The sequence below is a fragment of the Entelurus aequoreus genome, linkage group LG10 (assembly GCF_033978785.1).
Source record: "Entelurus aequoreus isolate RoL-2023_Sb linkage group LG10, RoL_Eaeq_v1.1, whole genome shotgun sequence".
NCBI classification, from domain to species: domain Eukaryota; kingdom Metazoa; phylum Chordata; class Actinopteri; order Syngnathiformes; family Syngnathidae; genus Entelurus; species Entelurus aequoreus.
In genome coordinates, this window is record NC_084740.1 from 18,948,997 (window position 1) to 18,975,238 (window position 26,242).

The 26,242-nt window shown below is 39.1% G+C and overlaps 1 protein-coding gene across 2 annotated transcripts in view; it reads right to left on the reverse strand.

The window, feature by feature from the left end:
* The window catches only part of sipa1l3 (signal-induced proliferation-associated 1 like 3), a 190,434-nt gene extending 165,076 nt beyond the window's left edge, over nucleotides 1-25,358 (reverse strand). For both annotated transcript variants that reach the window (XR_009827451.1, XM_062060235.1), the window contains exon 1: nucleotides 25,221-25,358. The gene's annotated coding sequence lies outside the window, so the exon portion shown is untranslated. The remainder of the gene's footprint in view (nucleotides 1-25,220) is intronic.
* Between the last annotated feature and the right edge of the window lie 884 nt (nucleotides 25,359-26,242).

Here is a 26,242-nt window from a genome sequence, read left to right on the forward strand (position 1 = left end):
CCCCAAGCCGCCAAGAACCACGCCGCCGGGACCCAAGCCATGACCCTTCAAGCCGCCAGGACCCAAGCCAAGAACCACCATTCCAAGACCAGGACCCCCCATGCCAAGACCAGGACCCCCCATGCCAAGACCAGGACCCGCGCCAAGCTTCGCCGCCTGACGCCCCAGGCCAAGCTTCGCCGCCTGACGCCCCAGGCCAAGCTTCTCCGCCTGCTTCGTCAGCTGCACCCGCGCCTGCGTCATCTGCTGCTACCCCGACGACAACGCGCCTGCCTTCTCGTCGGCCACGGATATGGCCGCTACCTGGTCGTCCGCCACGCCAAGTGCGCCGATCTCCTCGTCGGCCACGGATGTGGCCCTTCCCGGGTCGCCCACCTCGTCAGGTACAGCGGCGGTCTACGCGTCGCCGGCACCTGAGTCTGCCCCGGTGGATTCGGGGACACGTGGTCTGGCGACCCACCGCCATGTCCCCCTCCCGCCCTCCCATGACTCTTGTTCATTTTTTTGGTTTTGGACATCTGGTATCTGTCCTTGAGGAGGGGGTTCTGTCATGATCTATGGTCCGGATCATGTTTTGTTTAGTTATGCTGTTAGTTTTGGACTTCCTTAGTTCCTGGTTTCACTTCCTGCACGCTTAGCCATTCTTTTTCCTATCGTCCTCCAGTGTCAACAGTTGGAAGGAATTCAGTTTATTTTCCGCCATGGTGGTGACGATAAGTATCTTGAAAAGCGTCTTCACACTGGGGATGTACAACGCGTTTGTTGCAGTTTTCTCTCAAATTCGAGACAGCACCACCCTGAAATTCATGCAACATTCATGTAACTAGGAATCTGTAAATGTAATTTTGTCTCCCTGAACAAGCATGCATTGCTTTTGAAGGAATCTTTCACGTGAGTACATTCTTTAGTAGATAGAGGTGGGAAAAAAATAATACATTTTTAGATGCATTGCAATTCGGACAAGGACGATTGTAAAATCGATTAGTAAACGTCAATAATTGATATATTTATTGTAAATAAAGTAATGCAGACAGTTCTAAATTTGGCTGACTACAGCAAGCCACCTCACCGAGAGATCCGAGCAGCTCCTTTATTTTAGGGCACTTATGTTCCAGTTATGCACACATTTTTATCAATTTATTAAATGTAATAGGAATTAATTTAACTGTTTCATATTACAAATGCACGTTTTTTTAAAAGTTGCAATTAGTCAAACGAAAATAAATGTAAAACCACATTAACATACAAAAATTTGAAGATGCATCAATAATCGATTCGTAATCGAATCGTAGCTGCTGAATTGCAATCGAATTGCAAGGTGCCCAAGGATTCACACCTCTACTCTTCGGCCATGTAAACACAGCTCCAATAAAGATTGGCTGGGCTCGCACCTCATCACCTAATGTCCGATCCTATGATAACTGCCAACTGTAGCTAAACTTCCCATAGCTGACCTAAAATGTTGTTCTTCTTTAGTTCTACTCAAACTGAATCAACAACATTGCCCTAACAAACCATTCCACGTGATCAACCAAATTCTCAATGGCCAATTTATTTATTCGCCGATTGTTATGCACATACCGAGAGCTGACAGAATCTTTAAAAAGGCCTTCCAGCCTAATTCACAATGGCGCCTGTTCTATTCTTACCATGCAGTTCAGCCATTGTAACAAAAACTATTTAATGTTAACCAATCAACGGTCAGCGCTATGTCAAGCTACACCCTACAGGGCTTATTGAAACATCTTAAAACACAGACCTTTTTACCTAATATGTAAGCAGCTAGGGTTGTACGGTATAATTTTTGTATAGTACCGCGATACTGATGAATCATATTCAGTACTATACCACCTCTAAAAAGTACCAGTCCCCACCCCCCTGTCGTCGGCACGTCGTGTCATTGCTGGTTTACGAGCAGAGGAGCATGTTCGGCAGCGCGCACACACGGAGTACTTACAACCAGACACAGTGTGTAGACAGAAAAGAGAGAACGGAGGCATTTTGGTGTAAAAACTAATGATTACCGTATTTCCTTGAATAGCCGCAGGGGCGCTAATTAATTTAAAACCTCCTGTCACTCCGGCGTTTACCGGAAACCGGCGGGATGGCCGTGCATGCGCTAATTATTTTAAAACCTCTTCTCACTCAGGCGTTTACCAAAAGGAATGCGGTAAATTTAGGCGTGCGCTTTGAGTGTGATGTAAGCATACCATCATGAAAAGCACATTTAATAAAAAAAACGTTATTATGGTCTTACCTGTACTTATAAATGGAGTCCATTTGCAGCTCCTTCTGACCAAAAGCATAGATAACTTGTTTATAGAAGTCTTCCTTATTTTCTTTCTTCCGTTTTAAAAGTCTCTCTGTCTCGATGGAGATATTCCTTTAATTATTACCTCCTGCTTCGATTGAAAGTCCAGTTTAGAAAACTGTTTTATTTTAGATACCGGTATGTAATCCTCCTTGTTAAAAGTTCAGGCAGAGGAAGAAAAAAAAAAAGTCTTGCTGCGTGTGTTCACTTCTTCTGCAGTACCGGAAGTCGCAAGAAGGATCACTAGCGCGGCAGCGCCCTCTACCACCAGGAGGTTTAATGACTCATACAGTATTTGACACACGCAGCTACGGTATATTAATAAAACATAGCTGCTTACTGTTCTTTTTAGCATACTGTACCGGTATTCAATAGCTTGGACCTTAAATCCTACTGAATAGCTCTTTATCTTTTTTCCTTTGTGCGATTGCAAACTACTGAAAGCAGCTTCCTCCATTTTGAAAATGAGGACAGATAAAGCGTCACTCGTGACGTAACGAATTTGACCCGGTGGAAGTTCTAGCCATATGCTAAATATTTTGCGAAACGAGTTTGACCCGGCGAAAATTATAGACATGCGATAATAAAATTAATATTTTGCGAAACGAATTTGATCCGGCGTCAATAATGAACCGGCGATAAGGCCAAGCATGCGTTAATTATTTTGAGAAACGAGTTTGACCCGGCAGTAATTCTAGACGTGCGAATACTATATTCCCTGCGCCAATTCAAGGAAATACGGTAAGTTGAAGTTATAACACTGAAAAACCCTCAGGAAGAGGTGCTTTAAGACATGGCTAGATAGCTAGTGGCTAAAGTCCATCCGCAGTCTGCAGTGTTGTAGCTACTTCTAAATCCCTAATCCTCGCCTCCATGGCGACAAATAAAGTATCATTATCACTGCAGGACGAGGAATAGCTAAACATGCTTCACTGCACACCGTAGCTAAATAAATGATAAATGGGTTATACTTGTATAGCGCTTTTCTACCTTCAAGGTACTCAAAGCGCTTTGACACTATTTCCACATTCACCCATTCACACACACATTCACACACTGATGGAGGGAGCTGCCATGCAAGGCGCTACCAGCAGCCATCAGGAGCAAGGGTGAAGTGTCTTGCCCAAGGACACAACAGACGTGACTAGGATGGTAGAAGGTTGGGATTGAACCCCAGTAACCAGCAACCCTCCGATTGCTGGCACGGCCACACTACCAACTTCGCCACGCCACTACCAACTTCGCCACGCCGCCCCCAAAGCTCACCGGCTTTTACAATGTAAACAAACGCCATTGCTGGAATTACACCTAACATCAACTGTAATGATACCAAGTACAGGAGCGTATTTAGTCGATACTACTATGATTACATTGATATTTTTTTAGCATCACAAAATCTTTTCGTTTTATTAAAGTTTATATAATGTTTATAAACTCAGGAAATATGTCCTTGGACACATGAGGACTTCAAATATGACCAATGTATGATCCTGTAACGACTTGGTATCGGATTGACACCCAAATGTGTGGTATCATCCAAAACTAATGTAAAGAATCAAACAACAGAAGAATAAGTGATTATTAAATTTTAACAGAAGTGTAGATAGAACATGTTAAAAGAGAAAGTAAGCAGACATTAACAGTAAATGAACGAGTGGATTAATAATTCATTTTCTACCACTTGTCCTTAATAATGTTGACAAAATAATAGGTAGATAAATGACACAATATGTTACTGCATATGTCAGCAGCTAATTAGGAGCCTTCGTTTGCTTACTTACTATTAAAAGACAAGTTGTCTTGTATGTTCACTATTTTATTTAAGGACAAACTTGCAATAAGAAACATATGTTTAATGTACACTAAGATTTTTTGTTAAAATAAAGTCAATAATGCCATTTTTGTGGTGCCCTTTATTTAGAAAAAAGTATCGAAAAGTATCAAAATACATTTTTGGTACCGGTACCAAAATATTGGTATCGGGACAACACTATAAGCAGCGTACACTAATTTCAAGCTCAATCATGGTGAGAAGTTGAGAACATTGACAATTGTCATGCTGTGCACATGCTATGTATGGCTTCAGTGAGGAAAAAAGGTTCCATTCTCTTCATTGACCCTCCAAAAAGGGAGGAATCCTGTTGTATCTACATAATTACACTTTCACATTAAAATACTACACTCTTTGTGACATCGCCTCTATCATAGTAACAAATCTGATTTGCCACTTACAAAGAATGTAGGGAAAACAAGCTCTTTGATGCAATACAATTAAAAAAATAAAGAATTTGTAGAATGACCGCATGTTACAGACAGTTAGCATGAAGACAATGGCTTCATAGTGAGCAGTCATGACTGGAGATCTGATCTGTGTCCATGCCTCTCTACGCATATATCACAAAATAAGGGAAAATGCTTTTAACGTTGCTTCCTAAGCATTTCGCAATGAGTTGGACAAACACACAGAATTGTGTGTACTGCAAAATGAAAAAAGACAGATGATTAAAAAGGTTTCAATGGTGTCTTAATGTTGCACCCTTATTCAAACATTATCAGTGACTGAAAAGCAAGTTAAGCCTCCTCTTTTGGATCTAAGGTGAGCAAATCCTGAAGAATTCCAAGGAATTTGAGTGAGATATCAGCTGCCCGCTAGAGACCAAAGACATTTTTCTGTGTTTTACTCACATCCTGTGAACCGGTCGTGAGTAATCTCCTCAATCTGAAGACATTTCAGTGCCTGATGCGTTCCCTGATTTAAAATGCAACACTCATCTCACCACACACACTTCTGCAAAAACACAAACACACTTCCTGCCCAACAGCTTGACCTCCAACAGGAATAAAACACTGATGCCATTTCAAAAGGGGACTATTAAAAATGTTATTAAGTAGGGGTGTGGGAAAAAATTGATTCAAATTCGAATCGCGATTCTCACGTTGTGCGATTCAGAACCGATTCTAATTTTTTTTTTAAATCAATTTATTTTGTATTAATTTTTTTTAATTTTAAATTCTATTATTAATCAATCCAACAAAACAATACACAGCAATACCATAACAATGCAATCCAATTCCAAAACCAAACCCGACTCAGCAATAAACAGAGCAATTGAGAGGAGACAAACACGACACAGAACAAACCAAAAGTAGTGAAACAAAAATGAATATTATCAACAACAGTATCAATATTAGTTACAATTTCAACGTAGCAGTGATTAAAAATCCCTCATTGACATTATCATTAGACATTTATATAAATTAAAAAAAAGAACAATAGTGTCACAGTGGCTTACACTTGCATCGCATCTCATAAGCTTGACAACACACTGTGTCCAATATTTTCACAAAGATAAAATAAGTCATATTTTTGGTTCATTTAATAGTTAAAACAAATTTACATGATTGCAATCAGTTGATAAAACATTGTCCATTACAATTATAAAAGCTTTTTTACAAAAATCTACTACTCTGCTTGCATGTCAGCAGACTGGGGTAGATCCTGCTGAAATCCTATGTATTGAATGAATAGAGAATCGTTTTCAATCGGGAAAATATCGTTTTTGAATCGAGAATCGGGTTGAATCGAAAAAAAATAGATTTTGAATCGAATCGTGACCCCAAGAATCGATATTGAATCGAATCGTGGGACACCCAAAGATTCACAGCCCTATTTTTAAGGCTTTGCAGCAAAAAATAATAATAATGCGGTAAAGAACGTCAACATTCTTCATCTGAAAGACATCACTGTCATAAATACTAGGGGTACGGAAAAAATGGGTTCACATCTGAATCGCGATTCTTATTTATTTATTATGATTCTGAATTGATTCCAATTTTTTCAAGAATCGATCGACGGTTCTAATCATAATGTGCATTTTTTTTTAACTCACATATCATCTTTTCCTTTCTCTAAGTTTATGCAGTGAAATGCCTTGAAGTTGATAGTTCTACTATTTGCCAATCGTCATTGTCGGCGATCACGCGAAACGAGTATGATTATCCTCCTGTTGGTGGGACTGCCTTCAGGAGAACGCCTGTGCGTGGAATCTTTTAAAGTGGGGAGACTGGTGCACAGACAGCCACCACACTACACTGTCCTTGGCAAAGAGACGGCCAGGGTCCAATGGCATGGAGACCAAAACAATTGGGGGCCCATCTTTGCTGCAGCCTTCTTCCGTCTTTGTGACCGTTGTGGAGCTTCTATGCAACCATCATCCGCCCACTCCACCCTTGAGGTCTTTTATGACGAGGGAGACGCGCAGACTCCAACGTCACTTCTTCGCTGTGGGGAGCTGTATCCGATGGCAAGGGAAACCCAGGACGACCGGCACCTCCTCACAGCTGCAGGAGACTGCCGGAGCTCCGGTCTGTCGGAGGACCGCCTATGGTGCGCCTACCAGCACTTGCTTTTCTCTCAGGGTGTGCTCCCCTAGCCTTTTGTCTTCCCAGACTAATTCACAAGGCAGCGGGGCCAATAATTAATACAGGGACCACCTGTTTTGTATGTGTCTATTTAAAAAATAAACCTATGACATTGTTCTAATATGATACATTTAATTTTCTTTTCACTATGTAAAGGTACCATCTGCATCAAATTGCATCAAATCCTATCGAATCGTAATGTTTTAAAAAGTTTGATTAGTGAATCGTATCCTAACCCATGCATCGAGAATCGTATCGGATAGCCATTTAAGCCAGAGATGCACACCCCTAATCAGGGTTTCCCCAAGACTGCAAAGATACCTGTGGGCGTGTCCACTATGACGTAATCGAATAATTTGCCTAATCTGCTAGGATATTTTTTTTAAATGTTTTTTCACTAGTGTTTTTTTTACAATTGACTCTCCTTAGTTTTATCATGCTTCTAATTGTATGTTTTAACTCCTGTGCAGCACTCTCAGCACGTTCATTGTTTTCTAAAATGTGCTATATAATTAAAGTCGATTGGATTGGATAAAAAGGCTAAAAAAAATGTATACATACATTTTATTATTAATTAGTATTAAGATATATATTATATCATTTTGCCATATTTTCAATTGTTGTTGCTTATTGTATTATGTACTTTTAATGCAATTTCTTTACTTAAAAACTACTAGCAACAAATCTAATCTCCTTCTGGTGTTATTATAAAATGTAGTCATCTTTAGAGACTCTACTTTTGTCCCTTGATGTCCCTGATGAATGAGGCGAGCTACAGCAAGCGTGACATCACACTTGCGTCGAGCTGTCGCTCCAGTTGGACTATCTCTTCTTAAAAGACACCACTTTCTTCTTAATGTTTGCACATTTTGTAGATGGCTGTTTGCAATTGGGTTATGACCGAAAGGACAAGATCACGGGTACAAGCGGCCGAAATGAGTTTCCTCCGCCGGGTGGCGGGGCTCTCCCTTAGAGATAGGGTGAGAAGCTCTGCCATCCGGGAGGAGCTCAAAGTAAAGCCGCTGCTCCTCCACATCGAGAGGAGCCAGATGAGGTGGTTCGGGCATCTAGTCAGGATGCCACCCTAGAGAGGTGTTTAGGGCACGTCCGACCGGTAGGAGGCCACGGGGAAGACCCAGGACACGTTGGGAAAACTATGTCTCCTGGCTGGCCTGGAACGCCTCGGGATCCCCCGGGAAGAGCTGGACGAAGTGGCTGGGGAGAGGGAAATCTGGGCTTCCCTGCTTAGGCTGCTGCCCCCGCGACCCGACCTCGGATAAGCGGAAGAAGATGGATGGACGGCCTGTTTGCAATTGTGTATTTTCAGATAATACCTTATCTAGCTAAAAAAAAACTACAGTAAATTAAAAAATTACAATAAAATACTCAATCTCCTCAATTCCCCCCCCCCAAACGGATATAACATACATCCATAAACGTGCAAAAGTGCAATATGTTTATCTGTACAGTAATCTATTTATTTATATCTGCACCTTGTTGCTCTTTTATCCTGCACTACAACCAGCTAATGCAACAAAATTGTGTTCTTATCTGTACTGTAAAGTTCAAATTTGAATGACAATAAGAAGTCTAAGTCTCTAAGTATATCTGGTTACATCCACATCACAGACATGCTGACAACACTTGTTTACATCCGGGTTTGGCAGCACTGTAATCGGTAATCAAAGTCTTTTTTCGGTAGATCACTTGTCAATAGTGCGCAAACTGTAACGACCTGTTGGTGGTAATGTTTTATTTTTGTGTGGTTTGGATTTGATGTCAGTTTTGCCTGAAGGTGATTGGCGGAGAATGAGCAGCCAATGTTACATACAGATAATGTGTCATGGGACATGCAAATATAAATTAAATACAGAGAACATTAAGGAAATTAAATTAGCTCAAATATACCTACAAACGAGGCATAATGATGCAATATGTACATACAGCTAGCCTAAATAGCAGGTTAGCATCGATTAGCTTGCTGATATGCACTGACCAAATATGCCTGAATAGCACTCCACACAAGTCAATAACATCAACAAAGCTCACTTTTGTGCATTCACATACAGTATAAAAAGTTTGGTGGACAAAATGAGACAAAGAAGTAGTGGCATAAACCATGCTTTCTGTGACAGCATCGGAGAAAGTTGTACATGTAAACAAACTACGATGAGTTCAAGGATGGGTGAAATTAGTAGGACAAAACGGCGCTCGCCAAATACTTTCATCAGTGAATCGTGTTTTATATAAACAGTGGGATTTCTAACAATTAGGAAGGTTTGTGTCATGTTTGTCCTCCTACAGAAAATATATTACAACCAAAAATATTTTATTTTCCATTTTCACACATCTCTGAAAGAGGTCGAGGGAGCCACTAGGGCGGAGCTAAAGAGCCGCATGCAAACAAACTTATTGACAATTTCAGATAGCGCTGTTTTTTTTGTACAATGTGGCCTTTTCAATAAATGTCGTGATTAATCTGCATTTATACATGATAAATACGATAATTGTTTGTGATTCGTCGCATGCGTTAACGCGATAACTTTAACAGCCCTAGTTACAATACAACAAGCGGATGACAAATGCAGGATCTGTGACTGTCAAAAGGACTTATATTTCAAAGTACTTTTTGACTCAACAGGTGTGACATGGTCAAGCTTGTGTGTGAGCGTGTGTCGGGAGGGCACTCGAGGTTAATTCACTCCTAGTTGCGCCATTAAAACAGATGGTGCCTGAATGAGCTGAGTTCTTTATCCTGTCATGCAGGATTTTGTCCTTGCAGAACATTTCTGCCATAGTGTCTAGTGTACAACACATGACAAAGCTCGCTCTCACACAGACACAAACCACCTGTCAGGCATTGTCCCATAGGTAACCTCAGATGGGGGGACTGAAGCAGGAGTTTGCATGTTATCCCTGCTTGCGTGCTTCTTTCCCATGTACCGTATTTTACGGACAAAAAGGCGAACTTAAAAAAAAAAAAAAATTCTCAAAACGCGACAGTGCGCCTTATAGTGCGCCTAATGTAAGGAATAAATTTGGTTGAGCTTACCCACCTCGAAGCAATTTTATTTGGTACATGGTGTAATGATAAGTGTGACCAGTAGATGGCAGTCAAACATAAGAGATAAGTGTAGGCTGCACCGTTTGATGTGCTTCAACATACAAGTATTATTATGGCGAGTGTATAAGTTAAGACATATTATCTGCCGTTTTTTTCCGCAATATTATGCAAAAGCAACTTTTCTTACCTTGTGGTACCTACTGATCTGTATTTGGGATCTGCATAAATCCAGAAAAATTGTACGCGTCCGTCTTTGTAGTCCGTGCTGACACCGTAGTCGATAAGCGTCTTCTTTTTCTCTATCTTCTTGTTATGGGACATTCAACCTCCACTGTTGCCATTTCTAATATAAAGTAGTGTAAAGTTCTTACTTATATCTGTCAGCTAAAACATACCGGTGTAGTGAGTTTACTTTATTCACCCAAGGAACTTTAGTTATTAGAGTTCCGGTCAGACGTTTTTTCACAGGACACATTTCCGGTGTTGTTGTTTCCGGATGAGGAGATGCTGCTCCGTTTTCGATTGAAGTAAAGTCTGAATGTCATTAAAACGGTTAGCTCCATCTTTTGACACTTCTTCCACACCCGTCCTTGCACGCTACACTGCTACAACAAAGATGACGGGGAGAAGACGCTGTCGAAGGTGAGCCACGTAAATAAGACCGCCCACAAAACGGTGCATCCGGAAGCGACTGTCAGAAAGTGACTTGAAGATGATGTGTAAAACATCATCTATGCAACATTTTGACCAAAGAACCACCATTACATGTTATGTAGACCACAAGGAAGTCTTTTACATTTAGAAAAAAATCATAATAATATGACTGAGATAGGCTCCAGCACCCCCCGCAACCCCGAAAGGGACAAGCGGTAGAAAATGGATGGATGGATGGATGGATGACTCCTTTATTGCGCCCTATAATCCGGTGCGCCTAATATATGAAAAACGATCAAAAATAGACCATTCATGGGCAGTGCGCCTTATAATCCGGTGCGCCCTATGGTCCTGAAAATACGGTACTCCAGCTTCCTCCCACATCCCAAAAACATGAATGGTATTGTTATATATTATTGAAGACTCTAAAATGTCTACAGGTGTGTGATTGGTTATTTATCTATAAGTGGGCCAATGACCTGACATGACAAGCATATTTTTGAGTCTAATGGCATGATTTACGTTTTAAATAATCTAATCAATTCATGCTGTGTTTAAAAAGGCTCTTTAAAATACAAATAAAATATTTTATTTTGTTTTGGCAGATCGAAACCCAAAAAGACGGCACTTTAAAAATATGTACTTCAATAGTAATAAACTATTTTTAAACAAGAATTTGAAAGCTTTTAGAAAAAGCTGTTAATATAACTAAAAAACTTGCATATGGTGTCAACTGTTGTCAAACGTCATAGTGACAAAATACTTGGAACTTTTATTGTGAAGCCAAGAAATAAAGGTGTCCGATAATGGTTTTTTTGCCGATATCGAATTCACAATCCTTATGAAAGACAAGAACACGTGTGTCTTTTTTTATGCATTCTAACTTGTAAATAAACAAACATAAAAGTAATCTTACAATGGAGCAAATTGGAGCCATGGCGTCAATTTTGCCCATAAAACCTACTAAAAAACATCCAAAAACAACCAACAATACTCCATTTACATTTTGTGACCTGAATATTAAAGGCCTACTGAAATTATTTTTATTTATTTAAACGGGAATAGCAGATCCATTCTATGTGTCATACTTGATCATTTCGCGATATTGCCATATTTTTGCTGAAAGGATTTAGTAGAGAAAATCGACGATAAAGTTCGCAACTTTTGCTCGCTGATAAAAAAAAGCCTTGCCTGTACCGGAAGTAGCGTGACGTCACAGGAGCTAGTATTCCTCACAATTCCCCATTGTTTACAATGGAGCGAGAGAGATTCGGACCGAGAAAGTGACGATTACCCCATTAATTTGAGCGAGGATGAAAGATTCGTAGATGAGGAACGTTACAGTGAAGGACTTGAGAAGCAGTGATGGACGTATCTTTTTTCGCTCTGACCGTAACTTAGGTACAAGCTGGCTCATTGGATTCCACACTCTCTCCTTTTTCTATTGTAGATCACAGATTTGTATTTTAAACCACCTCGGATACTATATCCTCTTGAAAATGAGAGTCGAGCACGCAAAATGGACATTTAAAGTGACTTTTATCTCCAAGACAATACATCGGTGACACACTTAGCTACTGAGCTAACGTGCTTGCATCGTTCTCAAATGAAGATAGAAACAAAATAAATAAACCCCTGACTGGAAGGATAGACAGAAGAGCAAAAATACTATTAAACCATGTACATGTAACTACACGGTTAAAAATTCTCAGCCTGGTAAGGCTTAACAATGCTGTTGCTAACGACACTAAGGCTAATTTAGCAACTGGAACTCACAGAACTATGTACTCTCTCCTTTTTCTATTGTGTATCACGGATTTGTATTTTAAACCACCTCGGATACTATATCCTCTTGAAAATGAGAGTCGAGCACGCGAAATGGACATTTAAAGTGACTTTTATCTCCAAGACAATACATCGGTGACACACTTAGCTACTGAGCTAACGTGCTAGCATCGTTCTCAAATGAAGATAGAAACAAAATAAATAAACCCCTGACTGGAAGGATAGACAGAAGAGCAAAAATACTATTAAACCATGTACATGTAACTACACGGTTAAAAATTCTCAGCCTGGTAAGGCTTAACAATGCTGTTGCTAACGACGCTAAGGCTAATTTAGCAACTTAGCAACCGGAACTCACAGAACTATGATAAAACATTAGCGCTCCACCTACGCCAGCCAGCCCTCATCTTCCCATCAACAGCCGTGCTCACCTGCGTTCCAGCGATCAACGGCGCGACGAAGGACTTCATCCGTGGGTTTGGCGGCAAGCATCGGCTAGGCGTCTGCTATCAGGGTAAGTAGTCCTTGTTGTGTTGCTGTAAGTATTGTACTTAGCCGCTAAGACACCGATCGATCCCACCTACAACGTTCTTCTTTGCAGTCTCCATTGTTCATTAAACAAATTGCAAAAGATTCACCAACACAGATGTCCAGAATACTGTGGAATTTTGTCGAAGAAAACAGAGCTTTGTGTATTGTGTCCAATAGGGCCCAAACACTTCCGTGCATTTTATGACGTCACGCGCATAAATCATATCCAAAGGAGATTTTCAACCGGAAGTGTGGCGGGAATTTTAAAATTGCACTTTATAAGTTAACCCGGCCGTATTGGCATGTGTTTCAATGTTAAGATTTCATCATTGATATATAAACTATCAGACTGCGTGGTCGGTAGTAGTGGGTTTCAGTAGGCCTTTAACCACGTATTAGCAATATTGTTAATATAACCACTAACGTTTAGGACCTTCAGTTAGCAGTGTATTGATCGGAAAGAGATAACTATAGCTGATGCTGCTGTATTGACGTCATGAGCTGGGAAGGTGCTCTCTCGCCTCTGACCTGGTGAAAGTTAATTGTAGATGATAAATCATGCCTCTTACCTAGATAGTAAAAGGATGTGGACAAAAACCGAGAAGTTGGTACACTTTGACAGACAATTTCGACCCGAAAATGGCGAAAAAGACCTGAAGATACGCTCAATAATTATTCGTTTAAGGGGTTAAACCAGTGGTCCCCAACCACCGGGCCGCGGCCCGGTCGATTGGTACCGGGCCGCAGAAGTATTTTTTATTAATTTTTTTTTTTTTTTTAATATATATATATTTTTTTATATATATATATATATTTTTTTTTTAATTAAATCAACATAAAAAACACAAGATACACTTACAATTAGTGCACCAACCCCAAAAACCTGGACATGTTTCAAACATTGGCGGGGTTTTTGCGTGAGACTGAGCCTGCGCCTTCATTCAACACGCTGCTGCACGATCACCTGTCTGTGCTTTTAAAAGAATTTGAGCGCTACTTCCCAACTTCAAAAGACCCACGAACTGCCAAGGAATGGATCCGCGACCCATTTGTCAACAAAGCAGATGAATCCAGCATGTCTGTGCAAGAAGAAAATCAAATGCTGGAGATCGCAAAAGACGGCACCCTTAAAAGTGTATTTCAGACAAAAACTCTGCCTGTTTTCTGGATTAAAGTCATGGCAGAACACCCCGAGATCGCCACCACAGCACTGAAAACACTGTTGCCATTTCCAACATCCTATCTGTGTGAAGCGGGAATTTCTGCAGTGACAGCTACCAAAACAAAACAACGTAGCAGACTGGACATAAGCACACTTTGGGTGTCTTTGTCTCCCAATACCCCCAGTTGGGACCGTCTCGTTGCAGAGAAACAAGCTCAGGGCTCTCATTGATTTAGCGTTACGGTGAGTTAAAAATCTCATGCAATTTATATTCGTGTTTAATGTTGTATCTGCATCTTATTTTGAAGGCATGTAAACATTACCATAGCAACGAAAATCAGAGCGCGTTGGGCAGAGGGAGGCGAGGGAGAGGGAGAGGAGGAGCTTGTGAGTCGACTCGGGCACACAAACATGCAGGAGGCTTATCTGACGGTCCAAAGTGACAACTTTATTTCAGCTGTTGAAAAATAACATTCATAATGACAGTAGTGTGGAATTGCTGGTTCTTGTCATTTATATATTTTTCCACGTGATTTTTTTATTTATGTATTGGGCAGACAGGAAGTTACCAGAGACTTTGTTGTTATACTCATGTTATGTTGTTGGCGCAATGTGCTAATAAAGGTCCATATGAGTACACAGTGGATTCACGTTTATTATTTTAATTTTTTCATGAAAAATAAAATAAAATAAAATCCCCCCCCCCGCCGGGCCGCGGGACAAATTAACAAGCGTTGACCGGTCCGCAGCTACAAAAAGGTTGGGGACCACTGGGTTAAACGACTTAGTGTAGACATGGCCTAAAATGCATTACTAAATGACGGCTTTTCGGTAAATACAAATTTAAACGATGTTACTAACCGTCTGGAATTTTACCGCTGCCTATAATTATATCGTTTATCATCACATCCCTACTCCATTAACAAGTAAAAAGTCAAGGGCGGTCACGGCATGTTGTTGCCGTAAATATTGGTCAATTTTTAGGGTATTACTGCAAATCACAAGGGTGGTTGCGACAAATACCGCGTAAAATTCGAGCCCTGATCAATAGGTAAATCTGTTAAATGGACATATAAGGCCATGAGTAAACAAATGAGCCGTTGTCTAGTAGTCTATGTTCTCAGCAACTGAACATCTGCCCCATATTTCAGTCAAAGGCCTTGGTCTGTGTTTGAAGTGTTTTGTGGAAGGATGGATGGCTCTCCCACTGCGGCCACTGCTGGCCAGAGGGAGGACGCGGGGCCAACCTGTGGCAAGAAATGCCGCCTCAACATCTGTGTTTATCCTCTAGCGAGAACCAACAGGCTATATTTACCCCAGTCAAACAGGACCGGTGCAGAGAAGTCAAAGGAAGCGGGATTTAGCCGTGTCTGGTAGAGCCATTTATTTTCAGCGAGCAAGCAGACGCCATCCTTTTTTAATATTAGGAATAAGGTAAGGTCACATGGTCAGGCTGCTGAGGACATTAACATAGAGAAGTGTGATATTCTAAATCCTCCCTCTCGTTGCGTAGGAGACACAGATGGGCAAACAACAACTTGAGGGAATTTTCACCTGCAAATGGATTGGGAAAGCTTGGTAGATTAATTGTACTGCTTCGCCAGTGTTTTATAGCTGCAGAGGCGACCGTCTTAGGCTAGGTGGTGTGCTCGTCTTTCAGTAAATCACTAACCTGTTGACATAGCCAAGCTTGCTGACTTATGGATAGAACCCTCAGGGGAGACAGATACATCACAGAGAATGGGGGACAGGCTGCAGCAATACTGTTAATGGTCTAATGCTATTTTACCTTGGACTGAACAAGCACACCCAGATCTAATGGCGTAGCCTGTTCACATTAGACTGATGGAGCACACTTTATAGCATACATTTCAAATTGACACAGAGATCATTAAGTGCGGCTCAAATTAAATCAAGACCTAGGTAATTATGCAAGAATTGCTGTCAATCTCATGAAATTGTCTGTGGACCTGATGGTTTCTAGAGCTTGTTTATGAGCATCAAACTTAAGATTCATCTTTATCGCTCTCACTTGTTTGCTACAAGAAGCACTCAAATTAGCGCTTTTTTCACGACGCCTTCAAGGAAATACCGCCTTCCTCATAGACATACTACTGCGTCTGACCTCGCTCCTAGCTAGATAAGCCCTACGTGTGTATGCACACTTTTTAGTTGGAAAAAACAGGCTTTGCTACACATCTGAAAATAATGCCTGAACGTCTGCCAAATATCCATCAGTTGGCTACAGACGTGGAGACTCAAAGTTTGATCTTTTCGTTTTTCTACAGCAAAATAGCTGTAGCTGTATATCATTCACAATCCTTATGTAAAACAAGAACACATATGCTTAGCATTTTTATGCATTACAAATCGTAAACAAACAACTAAAAACTGAGTCAACAGATCGAGGGTCCACTATTGCGCCCATTATGCCCTCTAAAAAAACCTCCAGAAACCACCAACAATACTCCATTTATATGTTGTGACCTGAAAATTGTTAATTGAAAATTGAAAAGTTGTTAATATAAGCGGCAACGCAGATGGCATAAATATATATATATATATATATATATATATATATATATATATATATATATATATATATATATATACATATATATGTATGTATGATAGCACTGAGATCATCCTAGCTTACTATTATAAACATATATACTGTATATATATATATATATATATATATATATATATATATATATATATATATATATATATATATATATATATATATACACATTATACACATGTACAGATACATGTACATATACATAATTAGAATACAATGATCCATCCATTTACAAAGGGATATGACTAGGAGGTGTCTACAACAGGAAGTGAATCTGTGTGATGTCACATAGGATAAAACATTTTATTGTGTATATCAGTACTTTTTGAGCACATTCAACAATACCACGATAGTCATAACCATGATCACATTGGTCACGATAACTTCTATATGGATTTTTCAAATTCCTAGCAAAGAGGAGTTAACAATGGAAGTCTTTAAGCTCATGTCTGAGATAACGCTACAGTCTTACGTGCTCTGACGCACGCACGCACACACCACAACTCTTAACTTGCAAAACTCTGATGATTATCAAACACAGACAATTATTTCCTTGTTATATCCCATGTCCTAGTAAAAGGAATGAATGACTGAGTGAGGACACAAACACGCGCACTACAGCTCTGAACTTGCAAACCTCCTGATGTTTATCAAAATAGATGATTCTTTCCTTAGAAATTGTTATATCTCACATCTTAGTAAAATGACTGAATGACTGAGTGAGGACACACACACACACACACACACACACACACACACACACACACACACACACACACACACACACTTTTGTCAGTTTGTACAATGACAATGATATTCTGTTGCTTCAATTAAGCGTTTAATGAGTAAAACTAATAAAAATTGGTCATACCCAGACAGCATGAAGTGCCCGGAACTACAAATATGCATACATAGTTTCCGTGGAGTGGTGTCCAAACGTTTTCCACTGAAAAATGACAGCATGCGGACGGCATTTTGATATTTATCTTTTTTTTAATTTTTATGTTTTGCTACGTGTCAAAAGTTCCTGGAGACCCAAATCGGTGTCAGACATTAAAGTGTCAACTTCAGATCTATATTTTGCCATAAATATATTATTTTCTTTATATATTATGCCCTATTTTATAAAAGAAACTCCTTTGAAATATTTTCCCCAAAACATTTTTTCAAAATGCAATATTTGATGACGTAATCGGTAGGTAGATATAAAATTTATAACAACATTGCTTTTTATTCATTATTATTTTTTGAACAATGACAGTTTAAAAAAAAATCAGATCCAAAGTCTTGGGGATCTAAAGGGCCCCAGTCATAAAGTGCTAAAAATAAGTCATATATCAATGTATATTATTTTTACTTGTAACCCTTAAATTTCTAGATTAACTTCAGATGTATCCGTCAATTATGAGTGAATATTATTTTTTGAGCAATGACAGTTTTAAAAATAAAATAAAATGCTGACATGGCAGCTTTGTGTTATTTCCACCATTATGGCCCCTATCTATGGAACAGCTTGCCAGAGAACCTCAGGGCTGCAGAGAACGTTCATGTTTTTAAGAGCAGGCTTAAGACCCACATTTTTGTTTTAGCTTTTACATAATATCAATTATGTTATTGAAGTCATGTGTATTTTACTTTTTATCTTATTAGTTATGCAATAATTTATTTAGTTATATTTATTTATTTACTGTATATTCATTTTATTTTCAACGTTTTTTCTCTCTCTATTAAACTTCATATGTCTTACTTGTATTTTATTCTTTATCTCTACTCATGGTTCCTACTATTTTACAAGATGTATTATTTTTATTTTCCAATGTTCCTCAGATGAGCCATCATTATCGGCCGTGCTTGTGGGGGCGCCTTTGTGTCAGCGTCCTGGTGGCCATGGTCTGATGACCTCCTGCTGCAGATGTGATAGTGTTTACTCACATGTCTCCTCTGTACTCAGACATGCAATCATTTGTCCATATATTTGCATCTGTGTGTGTGTGTGTGTGTCCGTGCATACGTATGTGATAATTTAACTTTGTAAAGCACTTTGCGTTGCATTTCTTTTATGTATGAAAAGCGCTTTATGAATAAAGTTTGATTGATTGATTGATTTGTGTCAATATTTCAACATTTTCTTGTCACATTACATCAGCTTGCTCATTTACTCCACTTTTTAATGTTTTATTGTAAAGCTCTACTGCTTCCTTCTCATTTTTGGACGTGCTTTAATGAAACAACAGGAAATATGTGATGCATTACATTGTAGTTGTGTTGTATGCGTGTTCAAAATAAACAGAAACTAACTAACTAACTTAACTATCTAACTAACTAACTAACTAACTAACATGTTGAATTGTGCAAGCATACACAAGTGATGCTCTTTACTGTTATGTACACTACTGTTCAAAAGTTTGGGGTCACCCAAACAATTTTGTGGAATAGCCTTCATTTCTAAGAACAAGAATAGACTGTCGAGTTTCAGATGAAAGTTCTCTTTTTCTGGCCATTTTGAGCGTTTCATTGACCCCACAAATGTGATGCTCCAGAAACTCAATCTGCTCAAAGGAAGGTCAGTTTTGTAGCTTCTGTAACGAGCTAAACTGTTTTCAGATGTGTGAACATGATTGCACAAGGGTTTTCTAATCATCAATTAGCCTTCTGAGCCAATCAGCAAACACATTGTACCATTAGAACACTGGAGTGATAGTTGCTGGAAATGGGCCTCTATACACCTATGTAGATATTGCACCAAAAACCAGACATTTGCAGCTAGAATAGTCATTTACCACATTAGCAATGTATAGAGTGTATTTCTTTAAAGTTAAGACTAGTTTAAAGTTATCTTCATTGAAAAGTACAGTGCTTTTCCTTCAAAAATAAGGACATTTCAATGTGACCCCAAACTTTTGACCGGTAGTGGATGTTCAAAGTGAACTAATCCGTTGTTTCTTAAGCATTGGGCCAGGGCTGCAAACACCAACTAGAGCAGTGTTTTTCAACCTTTTTTGAGCCAAGGCACATTTTTTGCGTTGAAAAAATCCGGAGGCACACCACCAGCAGAAATCATTAAAAAACGAAACTCAGTTGACAGTAAAAAGTTGTTGTCGCAATTGTTGGATATGACTTTAAACCACAACCAAGCATGCATCAATATAGCTCTTGTCTCAAAGTAGGTGTACTGTCACCACCTGTCACATCACACCCTGACTTATTTGGACTTTTTTGCTGCTTTCTTGTGTGTAGTGTTTTAGTTCTTGTCTTGCACTCCTATTTTGGTGGCTTTTTCTCTTTTTTCTGTATTTTCCTGTAGCAGTTTCATGTCTTCCTTTGAGCGATATTTCCTGCATCTACTTTGTATTAGCAATCAAGAATATTTCAGTTGTTTTTATCCTTCTTTGTGGGGACATTGTTGATTGTCATGTCATGTTCGGATGTACTTTGTGGATGCCGTCTTTGCTCCACAGGAAGTCTTTGCTGTCGTCCAGCATTCTGTTTTTGTTTACTTCGTAGCCAGTTCAGTTTTAGTTTCGTTCTGCATAGCAACATGAGGGTACCAGGTTCGATCCCCGCTTCCGCCATCCTAGTCACTGCCGTTGTGTCCTTGGGCAAGACACTTTACCCACCTGCTCCCAGTGCCACCCACACTGGTTTAAATGTAACTTAGATATTGGGTTTCACTATGTATAAGCGCTTTGAGTCACTAGAGAAAAGCGCTATATAAATATAATTCACTTCACTTCACTACTTTGTAAACACTTTAAGTTTGAAGATTTTCTTGTAGTACATTGTTTGATTTGATTAAAATGCAGCTTTTTGTGGGTTGGGCCGTACTCTGGCTCCCACACACTGGGAGTCAAATATATTGTACATACAAATACACATATACTCACATACACACCGTTATTCATACATACATAGGTACCTACGCTCCCACATACAAATACAGTACATACCTACATACTCAAAGTTCGTACATCCACACGCACATTCACTGTACAAACATACATATACACATACATGTACATGTACGTGTATATGTATGTTTGTACAGTGAATGTGCGTCACATACAAGTAGCACCACTGCTAATGTGTAGCATCATTTGAAAAGTCACCTGCTAGAGAATGAAGAGTCCTTGAAACTCCGCATGTCAACATCTCTGTTCGGTGCCACACCAACAAAATGCCCAAGCAACCTTTTCTAGATCAACACCGTATTAAAAAAATAGTCAACAACAGAAGGAGATAACTTCTACCACATAGCGAAGGACATACACTATTTGATTTCCTATTATGCAGCTCATTTTTATTTGACACTTATTGAAACATCTTGTGTGACATCATGCACAAAAGTGCCTTTATTTGTTTTAAACTATTGTAGTGGCGTTCTGTACAAAAAGTGCACTTTAATTTAGTGTTGTTTTGATATGTCAACTTAGTGACATCATGCACAAAAGTGCACTAATAGCTTGTTTTAAAATGTCTCTGACAATCTTGCACTTTCTGTTTTGGAATGACATGAATGTTTGTGCCACTGCTTAATAACTGTTTAATAAATACAGGTTTGGTAAATTGACTTAGTTGTGATTTCCCTCTCTGCATGAAAGTTTAAAATGAGCATATATTAATGCAGTATGAAGAAGAATGTTTTAATGTAGACACATAGAATCATCATACTGCTGTGATTACAAACCCTGTTTCCATATGAGTTGGGAAATTGTGTTAGATGTAAATATAAACGGAATACAATGATTTGCAAATCCTTTTCAACCCATATTCAGTTGAATATGCTACAAAGACAACATATTTGATGTTCAAACTGATAAACTTTTTTTTTTTTGCAAATAATCATTAACTTTAGAATTTGATGCCAGCAACACGTGACAATGAAGTTGGGAAAGGTGGCAATAAATACTGATAAAGTTGAGGAATGCTCATCAAATACTTATTTGGAACATCCCACAGGTGAACAGGCAAATTGGGAACAGGTGGGTGCCATGATTGGGTATAAAAGTAGATTCCATGAAATGCTCAGTCATTCACAAACAAGGATGGGGCGAGGGTCACCACTTTGTCAACAAATGCGTGAGCAAATTGTTGAACAGTTTAAGAAAAACCTTTCTCAACCAGCTATTGCAAGGAATTTAGGGATTTCACCATCTACAGTCCGTAATATCATCAAAGGCTTCAGAGAATCTGAAGAAATCACTGCACGTAAGTGCAAGTTAAAACTCTCCTATGCAAGGCAAAACCGTTTATCAACAACACCCAGAAACGCAGTCGGCTTCGCTGGGCCTGAGCTCATCTAAGATGGACTGATACAAAGTGGAAAAGTGTTCTGTGGTCTGACGAGTCCACATTTCAAAATGTTTTTGGAAACTGTGGACGTCGTGTCCTCCGGACCAAAGAGGAAAAGAACCATCCGGATTGTTATAGGCGCAAAGTTGAAAAGCCAGCGTCTGTGATGGTATGGGGGTGTATTAGTGCCCAAGACATGGTTAACTTACACATCTGTGAGGGCACCATTAATGCTGAAAGGTACATACAGGTTTTGGAGCAACATATGCTGCCATCCAAGCAACGTTACCATGGACGCCCCTGCTTATTTCAGCAAGACAATGCCAAGTCACTTTTTACAACAGCGTGGCTTCATAGTAAAAGAGTGCGGGTACTAGACCGGCTTACCTGTAGTCCAGACCTGTCTCCCATTGAAAATGTGTGGCGCAATATGAAGCCTAAAATACCACAACGGAGACCCCCGGACTGTTGAACAACTTAAGCTGTACATCAAGCAAGAATGGGAAAGAATTCCACCTGAGAAGCTTAAAAAATGTGTCTCCTTAGTTCCCAAACGTTTACTGAGTGTTGTTAAAAGGAAAGGCCATGTAACACAGTGGTGAACATGCCCTTTCCCAACAACTTTGGCACGTGTTGCAGTCATGAAATTCTAGGTTAATTATTATTTGCAAAAAAATGTAAAGTTTATGAGTTTGAACATCAAATATATTGTCTTTGTAGTGCATTCAATTGAATATGGGTTGAAAAGGATTTGCAAATCATTGTATTCCGTTTATATTTACATCTAACACATTTTCCCAACTCATATGGAAACAGGGTTTGTATATGCATCAAGTGTTCATTCAAGGCTAAGGCAAAATATCGAGATTTATATCGTGTATCGTGACATGACCTAAAAATATTGAGATATTAATAAAAGACCATATCGCCCAGCCCTATATCCTACACTTCTCTTTTGTAAAGTCAATCTGAACAGCCAATATGGGCATCTACATCTACTATATGATTTGCTTGAGAAGCTGGACAGGACAATAAATAAATAAATAAATAAATAAATAAAAATCCAGAAAAATATACTATTTCAATGTTAATATTTGAGTGGGCCACTCTGTAGTGGAAAAGTTGGTCCCCCGTGGTCAAAAAAGATTAAGAACCCCTGAACTAATCAATCTATTACCATGTAATTGTCTTTGTGTGATGATGTAAATGAGGTGTGGGTGTATTGTATATTAAGTATGTTGTCAATGAAAGGGCATTTTATGACTTTTCTTAATGTGATTACATGCTATGGTATGATTTTATTGTCTTCATTTTATTGCATGATTTTTGTATCGCAGTGTTTCCCACACATTCATTTATTTGTGGCGGCCCGCCACGAAAGAATTACGTCCGCCACAAATAAAAAAATTAAAAAATTAAAAAATAAAACTTTTTTTTTTTTGTCCTGTCCAGCTTCTCAGGCAAATCATATAGTTGATGTAGATGCCCATATAGGCTGTTCAGATTTACTTTACAAAAGAGAAGTGTAGGATACATCTCTTGTTGCCTTATTTGTATTTGACCACTACTGTTTTGTTTATTTGTTACTGACTGTGGCAGGACACCTCTGCCTCTGTTTCACTTTATGTTGCTGGTAAATAATATGGTTGTAGTAGTAGGCTAAAGTTAAATTATTTAGTATGTATTAATTAAAGGGGCAGAGCTTTAAGAGACATTTTAGCTTTTATATTTTATAAGATATATTTTTTGTAAGAACCATAATTAATAAATATATTTCAGTGAATAACTTATTGTTCAAATCTGTATATAAATATGTACATAAAGTGTTGTAATTATATTGTAAAATGGATGAATGGATGGAAGAATGGATGTTCAAAACAAAACTGTTATTAATTAGTAAGTATACATTTTTTTAGCCTTTTTAGAGAAAATCACATCATTGTAGTAAATTAAGCAAATTATTCGATGATGTCATGGTGACCACGCCCATAGCCACGCCCCCACCGCCACAGGTATCTTGGCAGTTTATGGGAAACACTGTATCCCATTATTTTAGGTCAGTGGTTCTCAAATGGGGGTACGCGTACCCCTGGGGGTACTTGAAGGTATGCCAAGGGGTACGTGAGATTTTTTTTAAATATTCTAATAATAGCAACAATTCAAAAATCCTTTATAAATATATTTATTGAATAATACTTCAACAAAATATGAATGTAAGTTCATAAACTGAACATCAAATCAAGTAGGCTATTCCATTCATTACAATGCAACAATGCAATATTCAGTGTTGACAGCTAGATTTTTTGTGGACATGTTCCATAAATATTGATGTTAAAGATTTCTTTTTTTGTGAAGAAATGTTTAGAATTAAGTTCATGAATCCAGATGGATCTCTATTAAAATCCCCAAAGAGGGAACTTTAAGTTGATGATTACTTCTGTGTGTAAAAATCTGTATTTATAATTGAATCACCTGTTTATTTTTCAACAATTTTTTAGTTATTTTTATATCTTTTTTTCCAAATAGTTCAAGAAAGACCACTACAAATGAGCAATATGTTGCACTGTTATACAATTTAATAAATCAGAAACTGATGACATAATGCTGTATTTTCCTTATTTATCTCTTTTTTTCAACCAAAAATGCTTTGCTCTGATTAGGGGGTACTTGAATTTAAAAAAAATTCACAGGGGGTACATCACTGAAAAAAGGTTGAGAACCACTGCTTTAGGTAGCCAGGAACTGCAGATGGAAATGAGCTATTTAGCTATAATCTGTTACAGAACATATCTGTCTTTGAGCTTAATGTTTCTGTGCAATTGTCCCTTCAAATAAAAACTAAACTAATATGTCCTGTAACTGTGGAAGTGTATCAGCCCCAACATCTTCCACAAGGCATCCAGGTCACATTAGTGTCAACACACTTGTACAAACTACGTGAATGAGCAAGAGGAGCCAAAACATTTCCCACGCCAAAGGCAACTACTCGACATGCACGGCTCGTCCAGGAAGGGCTAGCTGACCCCCCAAAAAACAAAGCCCCCATTGTCTGGATTTGCTACTTTTTGCCATTCTACTTCTCAGGTGTTACAAAAAAAAACAACTACAAATGGGATATATGTATTGTGCCCCTGCGCATGCGTAGAACGTCCTCAATGAGCATGATGGCTGTGTGATATCGGGGTAGTTCATAAAAGTAGCCGACATGTTAACCTTTAAAGTGCCTAATTCGGATCAAATATAGTGTGGAAACGTCTAAAAGTGGAACATTTGAAGGCGGTTTTGACTGAAGTTAGACGCTTCGGCTTCCCCCCACCCCTCCGTGTTTGCCTAGCTCGTTAATACAAGCGCGTCACTTTTCGCCGCTTTAAAAATAGCTCGCTAAAGAAATGTTGAAGAAAAATAAAGGAGCGCTTACCTTTATAAAAGACGGCTGGGGGCACGAATGACTTTCAAATGTACTCCCCACGCATGGTGAAAAGCCTCCGGTTTGGCCGACACTCGACTGGCTGTTCCCCGAGCCAGACGTTGCCAAGAATGCTCAACCGAAACCACTAGTGATGGGGCGTTCATGAGCGAACCGACTCTCAAAGATCGCTCTTTGGTGTAAAACGCGGAAAGACACTATAAAGCAGATCTGAGCAAATTAAGGCCCGGGGGCCACATGCAGCCCGTTAAGCTTTTCAATCTGGCCCACCGGACATTCCCAAATAACTTTTTTAGATGTTTAAGATGTAAAGTGTAGCCGCCATTATGACGTGCAGTGATGTTTTCAAATGACCGTAAGTCTTGAACTATACTAAGTAGAGATGTCCGATATTATCGGCCGATAAATGCTTTAAAATGTAATATCGGAAATTATCGGTATCGTTTTTTTTATTATCGGTATGGATTTTTTTTTTTTTTTTTTTTAAATTAAATCAACATAAAAAACACAAGATACACTTACAATTAGTACACCAACCCAAAAAACCTCCCTCCCCCATTTACACTCATTCACACAAAAGGTTTGTTTTTTTCTGTTATTAATATTCTGGTTCCTACATTATATATCAATATAGATCAATACAGTCTGCAAGGGATACAGTCCGTAAGCACACATGATTGTGTGTGCTGCTGGTCCACTAATAGTACTAACCTTTAAATGATAAATGATAAATGGGTTGTACTTGTATAGTGATTTTCTACCTTCAAGGTACTCAAAGCGCTTTGACAGTATTTCCACATTTACCCATTCACACACACATTCACACACTGATGGCGGGAGCTGCCATGCAAGGCGCTACCAGCAGCCATCAGAGGCAAAGGGTGAAGTGTCTTGCCCAAGGACACAACGGACGTGACTAGGAAGGTAGAAGGTGGGAATTGAACCCCAGTAACCAGACACACTCCGATTGCTGGCACAGCCACTCTACCAACTTCGCCACTAATTTTCATTAA